We start from the raw sequence: 10895 nt of genomic DNA, 5'->3' as shown, positions 1-10895 counted from the left end.
TTGGGTGCGGACTCTCTTTATTCGAATAACATTGAGTTTGAAAGCTTCAAATTTAAGGTCCAATTCTTTCTTCTCTTTCATTTAATTCTTATGTGATTGTGATTGCGTGTGATTTGATATCGTGGTTTGTTTGTTGATGTGAACTGTTGGTGACATTTGGGTGTGTGATGTGCTAAGCATGATTAGTCAATTTTCGTTATTCTCGATTGGTAGATTGTGTATTGAAATGGGTTAATCACGTGGTTGAGAATGAATTAGGGTGAGGATTAAAAATGGAGGAAAATGAATATTGATTAATTTTTATGTATTGATAATGTTGAACATGATAGAATTGTGATACGTTGAACTTGGTAGGCAAACGTAGGCCGGGTAGGCAAATTTAGGAATAACGATTTGTTGGAATGTTTGAATATGTGCGTGACTGGTACTTTCTACTTTATTGCACGAAAAGTTTAAATTGTACTCATTTGGCCGGGGAATGCCCCGACGGATTTGTATTGATTTATCCGGGGAATGCCCCGAAGTAGCATGTACGCAAAGGAGGCTCGTGATCAAGGCCCGAAACATCGGGTGGAATTTAGTTTAGGATTAGTTTAGAATAGAATAGGTTTTATATTTCAGAACCTCTTTTATTTTGGATTGTATAATTTGGACTGAACATTATTTTGGTTTGTTTTGAATTTTGTGTGATTTGTTTGTTTGCTTGTTTTGTGTGTTTATGTGGTTTGTACATAATTAATGTCAAATTAGCTGATACGCTCCACCAAGCGACTGTGGTAGAACCACGGGATCGAGAGGTGCCTAACACCTTCCCCTCGGTCAACAGAATTCCTTAGCCGGAATCTCTGTTCGCGGATCAGTTTTTAGAGTCAAACCGTTTCGAAAAGTATTTTCCAAAGGTGACTTGACACATCGGATTATGCCAAGTGGAGACTCTGAATAAGAAAAAATAATGTAAATAATCCTTTTTTTTCGAAACAAATTTTTTATTTTTGTCACCTTAATAATAAAACCCTTTCGAACTTAAAATACATATCTTTTTTTGGTCAAAAAGGGGTGTGACAGCTCTGGCGACTCTGCTGGGGATCTTTTCAGAATTCGGTCTTATTTTTGGAGTCATATCGGCTTTGTTTGGCATTATGGGTTTAGAAACATTGTTTGTGATTATTGTTTGTGTTATTCTTATCACTGTTGTGCGTTTTCGTGCTCTTTGTGTACAGTATTTATCCTATATGTTACCGCTTTTATATCTGGCATCATGTGTCTACCCCCAGGCCTTCTTTCTGTAACAAGTCCGTAGTACACGTATTGTACACGACCTCTAGTTGAGTCACCATTATTTTAGGGGGGAGCCGTCGGTGTTATAGAGTAGGTGGAAAGCAAAGCAGCCACTATCGACCATACGCTCCCCCGAACAGCCTTGTTAGTGAACCACAACGTAGGTCAACCTTTAGGTCATGCTTATGTGCATCATACTGAGACCTAGCGGGGCCCGCTTGGTCCTTTGTAGGAGACTCACCTCTAAAGCATCTCTACGTGTTAAATGTTGCATCTTTGAGGATAACGTGGTCATTTGACGGACTGATTTGGAAAAAATATGTGTTAGAAGTAAAATGTGTGGGTAGTGAAAAAAACAAGAAAAAAAAAGAGTTTTGTAGTTTTTAGAGTTTTTTATGGCTTTTATTTTTCAGAATTCCAAAATCCGAAAGGACTTTTGTTACCTTTCGCACTCATTTTTCTCAAAAACATCAAAAAGATTTTCCTTTGTCTCGTTTAGCATGCATTCACAATTCGAAAACTTCAAAAAGATTTTTTCATTCATAGGATGTGTTTATAAAATAAAAATGCAAAAAAAAAAAATGATGTTAGAAATTTTTTACATTTCGTATAACGAAAATACCAAAAAGATTTTTCTTTCATAGTTGTTGATGCCATTTTTCTGTGAAGTATCAAAATGAAAACTCAAAAGATTTTATTAACATGGTTCATCGTCTGTCTTTGGTCGTGTCTCTTAAGTCAGGGTCTAGCCTGTTATTTAATCATTAATTGTCCAATCTGGATGAACTACGCACCCCTGATTCTCTTCTCTTGGGAGTGAGATACGTAGGCAGCCTATTGTGGGTTCGGGGAACTTATTTCAAAAATCCAAAAAAAAATAAAAAAATATTCTTCACTCTTCATTTAGAGTAGGTGTCTCATGTACATCTTTAAAATAAACAACAACAAAAAAAAATTTTCCTTTAGTAGGTTCAAGTTTCATTTTCGTATGAAATTCAAAATCGAAAATTCAAAAAATATTTTCTTCGGTAATCATAGATTTAATTTTGTACAGGAATTTGAAAAATTCAAAAAGATTTTCTTCACTCTTCATTTAGAGTAGGTGTCTCATGTACATCTTTAAAAGAAAACAACAAAAAAATAATATTTCCCTTTAATAGGTTCAAGTTTCATTTTCGTATGAAATTCAAAATCGAAAATTCAAAAATATTTTCTTTGGTAATCATAGATTTCATTTTGTACAGGAATTTAAAAAATTCAAAAAGATTCTCTTCACTGTTCATCTAGAGTAGGTGTCATATACGTCTCTAAAAGAAAAATACAAAAAGGTTTTTCTTTAATATTTTCAAGCTTCATTTTCCTATGAAATCCAAAATCGAAAAACCCAAAAGATTTTTCTTTGGTAATCATAGGTTCCATTTTGTATAGGAAGTTTAAACCTGAAAAATGCAAAAAGATTTTCGTCAATTCTTTTAACAAATTGTTATTTTTTTTTCCCTTAAAGTTGAAGAAAAAGAAAAAAGAAAGGAAAAAGAATCAATTGGCCATTTTGACAAGACTTCACGAACTACGCACACCTGATTCTCCTCTCTTGAGAGTGAGATACGTAGGCGCCCTTCTTGGGTTCGGTGATCTTTTAAAAAAAAAAAGAGGTTTTGAAAAAGTGTTGAACTCCAATACATTTGTTTTTTTATTGAGTCAGTTTAAGGTGGTTAATTGTGGCATTCTGGCTGGACCTTCACACCACACCAAATCCAAAGGGTTAGTTGTGTCCAACCAAGATATAGAGAGTGACATCATGGATCAAACAAAGAATCGGAAAATGAGAGTTTGAAGCAAGAGATTAGGAGGCTAAGACAACAAATGACAAAAATGTATCGAGCTTGGGCCAGTGGGTTGCCTCCTCCTCCATTTCCCTTTATTGATCCTACAAATACCTCGAGTTTTCCACCCAAATCTCAAAGTCAGTTTTCTACTGTTGTTGATGCACCACAACATGGCTCAGAATTCATTCCAAGCCAAAAGCATCTCAATACTTCCACCACTTTTCCTCTAGCTCCTCAGCATAAGTCTGCTACATTCATAACACCATATGTCGTCTGTGATCTTGTTGCTTAATACTCTACTGGGACTTCCACACTGGCTCGCCCAACGGTTGTGCGTCCCCATGCTGCTAGTGAACTTATATTCAATACTTTTAGTGATCATTGTTATACTCCTGAGCCTGCTTTTAAGTTAACTGAACCACCAAAATTTCTTAAAAAGAAGTCCAGTGTGCCAGAAGAGTCGGAGAAAATGGTTGGAAAAATGAAGAGTGCAGAAAATGCTATGAAAAATTCTCTAGGACAAAGAAGATGTTTCATACAAAGACTGGGGCATGCCTTCAAGTGCTAACCTTCCTCTAATCTTTGAGATGTCGAAATTTGAGGAGCAAGATGGGCATGAGAAATTCGTGAAACATTTAGGACAATATTGCAATCAATTGAGGGAACCCGGAGGAAAGAAGAATGAGAAAGATAACACTGCTATTGTAGTTGGAGAACTAGCACATCCAAGAAGACGACGTTGTCGTTGCCGTCAGTCTCAAGCCCAAGTTCATACCCAAGCTCTCCATAATCACTCTCAAAATCCAATATACTCTGTTTTCCGACCTCCATATCTAGTATATTGCGCACAACTATATGTTTAACTCCTTCTTTACCCACAATGGCGCACACCAAATCTTCAAAGTCATCCTCCAATTCCACAAACAAACCAAAGCCCTTCTAGGCCCGATGTTCGATCCAAGTTAAATAATGAAATGAGGCAGAAATTGAGGGATAGTTTCACATTAATTGGAGAGTCGTATGTTAGTTTATTTCAGAGATTAGCACAGCGAGGCATGATCACTCCTCTCCTTGGGTATACTCTTAACCCGAATTTAAGAAGTTTTGATCCTAATGTAGGATGCGCATATCATTCTGATGTTCAGGGTCACAATATTAAAGATTGTCGTACTTTGAAAAGACAAATTGAAAAGATGATTCAAGACAAATTGATTATGGTGCCGAACATTGACGGTGAGAAAAACTCTAGTCATGCTGATATACAAACCAGTGGCTAAGATGTCAGGCCGAGCAATTGAGAAGTCACCCATCTCCCTACTAGGAAGAGGTCTGGTAGTTTGTTTTGTTTTATTTTCTGTTATTCGAATTATTTCAGGGTTGTAGTCCAAGATCTATCTTGTTTTGTCCATTTGTCGTTATATTCAAACCATTCTATCTTTTATTTTAATTAAATGAACTGTCCCTTTTTCGTTTGTGTTTTAAATGTGTTGTTTGTTTGTTTTCTTTACATAGTACATTTTAGGTTAATTCTAGTGATATGACATGCTAGTGGAATTTTCAGCCTAATCTTAAAATTCAATTTAAGCATGAACATTGAATCAGAGGGTTAAAGTTAAAAAAAGAGAGCATTTGAGAAAATAGGTAGTGTGCTAAGACATTTGGTGACAAGTTCAAGCCTTCTTTGAAAATTAAGGCAATTATTTTGAGAATCATAAGAATAACTTGGTCATCAATTGAAAAACATGGCTCAATTAGATCAAATAGCGGGTGTGTGATACCAAGGGACAGAAAAATCAACTCCAAGAAAGCATGAGTCATTTGATGTGAGGATTGTTCAACAAAAGTGGAGTGATATGTTGAACAAAGTGCAAGAGTAGTGACGCACATACTCAGTTAAAGTTAATGCTTAAAAAATATCATAATTGATCTTCATCTCTCACTTCCATATTGCATGATATGCACTTGCATTTTCAAGAATTGATATGACGAAGACATTTCATTCTGCTATCCAAACATCATGTCATCCTTTGTTTACCCCATTTGAGCTTTAGTCCTATTTTCTTTCATACCCTTCTTTTGGAATCAAGATAGAGTTAGCAAAGCTCAAAAGAAAAGTGTCGAGCAAACCAATAGAGTCAGAAAAAGTTCAAAAAAAAAGAAGAAAAAGAAAATATGTCCAAAAAGAAAAAGAAAAAAAAAGTGTCAAGACAAATAGAGTTAGAAAAAATCCAAAGAGAAAAGAGTGTCAATAAATGAAAAAGAATCAAAAGTCTAAATCATCCGAAATAAGCTGCCAGAACTACGCGTGACCTGATTCTCCTCTCTCGGGGGTGAGATACGTAGGCTGCCCTACTCTGGGCTCGGTCCAACTAAATAAATAATTTAGAATTGCCCAATCAAAAGAAACTGGGGCATGATTTAATCTTCATTTGTTTGAGTCGATTACAAAAGTTGTAAGTCCTAACCCACTTTAAGTGTCGTTTGGGCCTCATGCCATCCTTTCTTTCTAACCCTATCCAAAAGCCAAGTTACAACCAAAGAAAGACCTTCAGATGAATCTTTGAGAATGTTAAGGATAAGCATTCAATGGATATAATGACGCATTTTGGGAACTACTTGTCTTCCTCAGCATAAGGAATCGAAAGAGAAATAAAATATGAAAGAGTCTTATTGGTGAAAACCCTCACAGGCACCGTAAGACGATAGTAAGTTGAGAGAGATAAAAATGAGAGAGTCTTATTGGTGAAAACCCTCACGGGCACCGTGAGACGATTGTGAGTTGGGAGAAATGAGAATAAGAGAGTCTCATTAGTAAAAACCCTCACAAACACCATAAGACAATGGTGAACTGAGGAAAAGACCCTTCAAGGCGTCACTAGCCGAATGAGGTCTGAACGTAATTGGCCTAAGAGAGAAACTCAGTTTCAAGGCTATTAACTCAACAAAAATTGGTAGAAAGTTTGGATGGAAAGATCAGGTAGCTTAATCCAAAATGCATGGCATAATCATTAGAGTTAACAGTCATATCTAGAAAAAATTTTCATTTCTTTGTTTCAAATGGGGACACACATTGTCTTTTCTTTATTTTCTTTATTTTTATTTTGTTTTCTTGAGTCAATTCTCCAAATAAAAGTCATTGTCATTTTTCTCTTGTCTTTGAGTCAAGTTCGTGTCACAATAAGTGAGAAAGATTTCAAAACTGGCTACCAGCTTCTTCAATTGCACAAACCAAGACAAAAGGGCCAGCACATGCTAAAGACATGATTGTGAGCCAAAACAAGGCATACAGAAATTTTTATCAACCGACAAGTCTGGGAACTCATGAAAATACCAAGGTTCAAAGGGTTTATCTGAGAAACATGACAAAGAAGGGATACTGTATTTGTTTCAGAGTCACTCTTAATAATCGGAGTTTGGGTCAATGATGCAGCGAGTCAATGACATATGCTAATGGTTGGAAGCGAGGTTAAATGTGACCGTGGCAAGAGAAATTTCCACAAAAGCCAAAGCCACAAACCAACCACCATGTTTTTAAACTAACACGTTTTCTTTGTATGAAATAGGAACACATGCTACCTTTGAATCAAGGATTACAAAGCCTAAACATCAAGGGCCGTAATATTCTCACTTCTACAAATGAAAGAGGCAATATTGCTGCACATATTTGGTATTCAAACCCATGGTAATTCAAGCGGCATTTGTAAGGAGACACACTTCCTTGTTTTGGTAATTCTAGCAATATTTATAAAGAGACGCACTTTCTTGTTTGGGTAATTCCAGCAATATTTGTAAGGAAACTCACTTTCTTATTTGTTAAATCCAGCAATATTTGTGAGGAAAAACACTTTCTTATTTGGTAATTCAAGTGGTATTTGTAAGGAGATGCACTTCCTTGCGTGGGAAATTCAAGCAACATTTGTTAGGAGATGCACTTCCTTGTTTGATAATTCAAGCAACATTTGTAAAGAGAAACACTTTCTTATTTGGTAATTCGATTGACATTTGTAAGGAGACGTACTTCCTTGTTCGGATAATTCCAGCAACATTTGTAAGGAGACGCACTTCCTTGTTTGGGTAATTCCAGCAACATTTGTAAGGGGAGGCACTTCCTTATTTGGACAATTTAACCAACATTTGTAAGGAGACAGACTTTCTTATTTTGGTAATTCAAGCGCTATCATAAGGAGACGCACTTCCAAAGGAGACACACTTCCTTGTTTGGTAATTCGATCGGCATTTATAAGGAGACGCACTTCCTTGTTTGGGTAATTCCAGCAACATTTGTAAGGAGACGCACTTCCTTGTGTGGGAAATTCAAGCAAAATTTGTAAGGAGATGCACTTCCTTGTTTGATAATTCAAGTAACATTTGTAAGGAGACGCACTTCATTGTTTGGTAATTCGATTGACATTTGTAAGGAGACGTACTTCCTTGTTTGGGTAATTCCAGCAACATTTGTTAGGGGACGCACTTCCTTGTTTGGACAATTCAAGCAATATTTGTAAGGAGACACACTTCCTTATTTTGGTAATTCAAGCGCTATCATAAGGAGATGCACTTCCAAAGGAGACACACTTTCTTGTTTTGGTAATTCAAGCAACATTGGAGACGCACTTCCTTGCTTGGGCAATTCAAGCAACATTTGTAAGGAGATGCACTTCCTTGTTTGGTTAATTCAAGAAACATTTGTGAGAAGACACACTTCCTTATTTAAGTAATTCAAGCGGCATTGGTAAGGAGACTCACTTCCTTGGTTTGGTAATTCAAGCGGCATTGGTAATGAGATGCACTTCCTTGTTTTGATAATTCAAGCAACATTAGTAAGGAGATACATTTCTTTGATTAGGTAATTTGAACTTTTCATTTGGGTAATGCACTTCCTAGCAGTCCCTTTGATTTCTAGAAAATGCACTTTCTAGTCGAGTTATCGCACTTAACCCTAGGGAGACGCACTTCCTTGCTAGTTTTCATTTGTCAGGTGGCACACTTTTTAGCTTAAACTTGTATCTCTAGAAGACGCACTTTCTAGTTAGAATCCCTCACTTTAATTCTTAGGAGATGCACTTCCTAGTCTTGGTTATTTAATTTTACTCTTAAGAGATGCATTTCTTAGTTAGAGTCTTGATTCATCATTGCAACATGCAAGTAGGTATGATGTGACTTTTCCAAAAGTCTTCTGATGATGAACAGGGGCAAAAATTCAATTTCTATTTTTGAAACTTTAGTTTTCTGGCAAATAAAATCTCTTTATAATAATATTTGTTTGGGATAATTTTCTTTTTTAGTTTTGATGTGATTTTAGGAGCCTGCCTGAAGCACAGGGTGAATAAATGGAAAACCAAGCAACAAGGTGAAGAAATTGAAAGTTAAACAGATTGAAAAATAGTAAGTTAGGAGCCCGCCTGAAGAACAGGGTGAAGAAATTGAAAGTTAAGCAATGAGGTGAAGCATTGGAAAACCAAGCAACAAGTCGAAGAAATTGCAAGTCAGGAGCCCGCCTGAAGAATATGGTGATGAAACTTAAGTTAGGATTCCAACAGAAGCTGTATAGATAGAATTTTTGTAATTTCATTTATGTTTTAACTTGTAATTTTCATTTTTGATGTAATGACAGAACCGTGGACCAGAGCCTCGACGGGACCTCACTCGACTCTTCAACTCGGTCGTCCTTCTTTCTTTTGTTTCTTCCCTGTGAATAATGGTCGAACCAAAATTCTGTCTTGTTGTCTACTTCTTTGTATGAAAACACTTTGTGTTTACCTGCAAAAAGGGGCATGATGTAGACACATAATTTTGTCCCTCCCCGAAAGCATTCTTACCATTTTATCCTCGTCTTAGTGTGTGCCCTCACCCGTGTGATAACCCCTTCACAAAAAGACAAAAATAATAATTTCTAACTAATTTTATCTTATTCTAACAACCCCTCCCTATTAAAAATGACACATCACCATCACCACCCTACCTACCCATGTGGTCCCCCCCTCCTTTTTCTTGTCTACAAAGAAAGAATATATGGGGGACCCATCAAAATTCCCACATGATAACAAATCCATGCCCATTATAAAAGAAAAATTCTAAGAGAGAAAAAGGGGGTTCATTCTTTGATCATCATCTTCTCCACAATAACAACAATCACAAAAATAATCTTTCACAAGAACAACAACCAAAAAAAAAAAGGGCGCGGTGAACAGTACCAGTGAACAGTACCGATGAACAGTACCGGTGAACAATAACGGCGTGAAAAGTGACGGTGAACGGATCATTATTTGTCGAGTTGGATTGTTGGTGTTAAGGTTCGGCTCGAGGTTTCCGGGTGTGGACTCTCTTTATTCGAATAACATTGAGTTTGAAAGCTTCAAATTTAAGGTCCAATTCTTTCTTCTCTTTCATTTAATTTTTATGTAAATGTGATTGCGTGTGATTCGATACCATGGTTTGTTTATTGATGTGAACTGTTGGTGACATTTGGGTGTGTGATGTGCTAAGCATGATTGGTGAATTTTCGTTATTCTCAATTGGTGGATTGTGTATTGAAATGGGTTAATCACGTGGTTGAGAATGAATTAGGGTGAGGATTAAAAATGGAGGAAAATGAATATTGATTAATTTTTATGTATTGATAATGTTGAACATGATAGAATTGTGATACGTTGAACTTGGTAGGAAAACGTAGGCCGGGTAGGAAAATTTAGGAATAACGATTTGTTGAAATGTTTGAATATGTGCGTGAATGGTACTTTCTACTTTATTGCACGAAAAGTTTAAATTATACTCATTTGGCCGGGGAATGCCCCAAAGAATTTGTATTGATTTATCCGGGGAATGCCCCGAAGTAGCATGTATGCAAAGGAGGCTCGTGATCAAGGCCTGAAACGTCGGGTGGAGTTTAGTTTAGGATTAGTTTAGAATAGAATAAGTTTTATATTTCAGCACCTCTTTTATTTTGGATTGTATATTTTGGACTGAACATTATTTTGGTTTGTTTTGAATTTTGTGTGATTTGTTTGTTTGCTTGTTTTGTGTGTTTATGTGGTTTGTACATTTGTAATGTCAAATTAGCCGATACATTCCACCAAGCGACCTTGGTCGAACCATGGGATCAAGGGGTGCCTAACACCTTCCCCTCGGTCAACAGAATTCCTTAGCCGGAACCTCTGTTCGCGGATCAGTTTTTAGAGTCAAACCGTTTCGAAAAGGATTTTCCAAAGGTAACTTGACACACCGGATTATGCCAAGTGGCGACTCTGAATAAGAAAAATAATGTAAATAATCCTTTTTTTTCGAAACAAATTTTTCATTTTTATCACCTTGATAATAAAACCCTTTCGAACTTAAAATACATATCTTTTTTTGGTCAAAAAGGGGTGTGACAATAACAGATCGACATGTTTGTTTGTGTTTCCTGATTAAATATTTTCTTTTATATTTATTTATTTTATTTTTTAATCCGTTATATACTTGAGAATTACGCAAAAGAATAATAAATCATAATAATTAGCAAAATAAAATAATTAAAAAGGCATAAATTTTTTTATTGACCCTCTAAATTTTATTACTACCACATAAATTAGGAAATAAGAAAAAAATACTATAAATCACAATAATTAATAATTTAAAATATTTTAAAAATATATGTAAAAAATTTAGTTAACTCTCAAAATTGTATCAATACCATATAAAATTAGACAGAGGGTGTAATATATATTATTTAAAGGTTATGTAAAAACTATTATAAATCACAATACTTAATATAAAAATATTTTCACGTTGGGACCGTGCTAACATGGGACA

This window comes from Capsicum annuum, chromosome 12 (assembly GCF_002878395.1).
Source record: "Capsicum annuum cultivar UCD-10X-F1 chromosome 12, UCD10Xv1.1, whole genome shotgun sequence".
NCBI lineage: Eukaryota > Viridiplantae > Streptophyta > Magnoliopsida > Solanales > Solanaceae > Capsicum > Capsicum annuum.
This window is presented reverse-complemented; position numbering follows the sequence as displayed.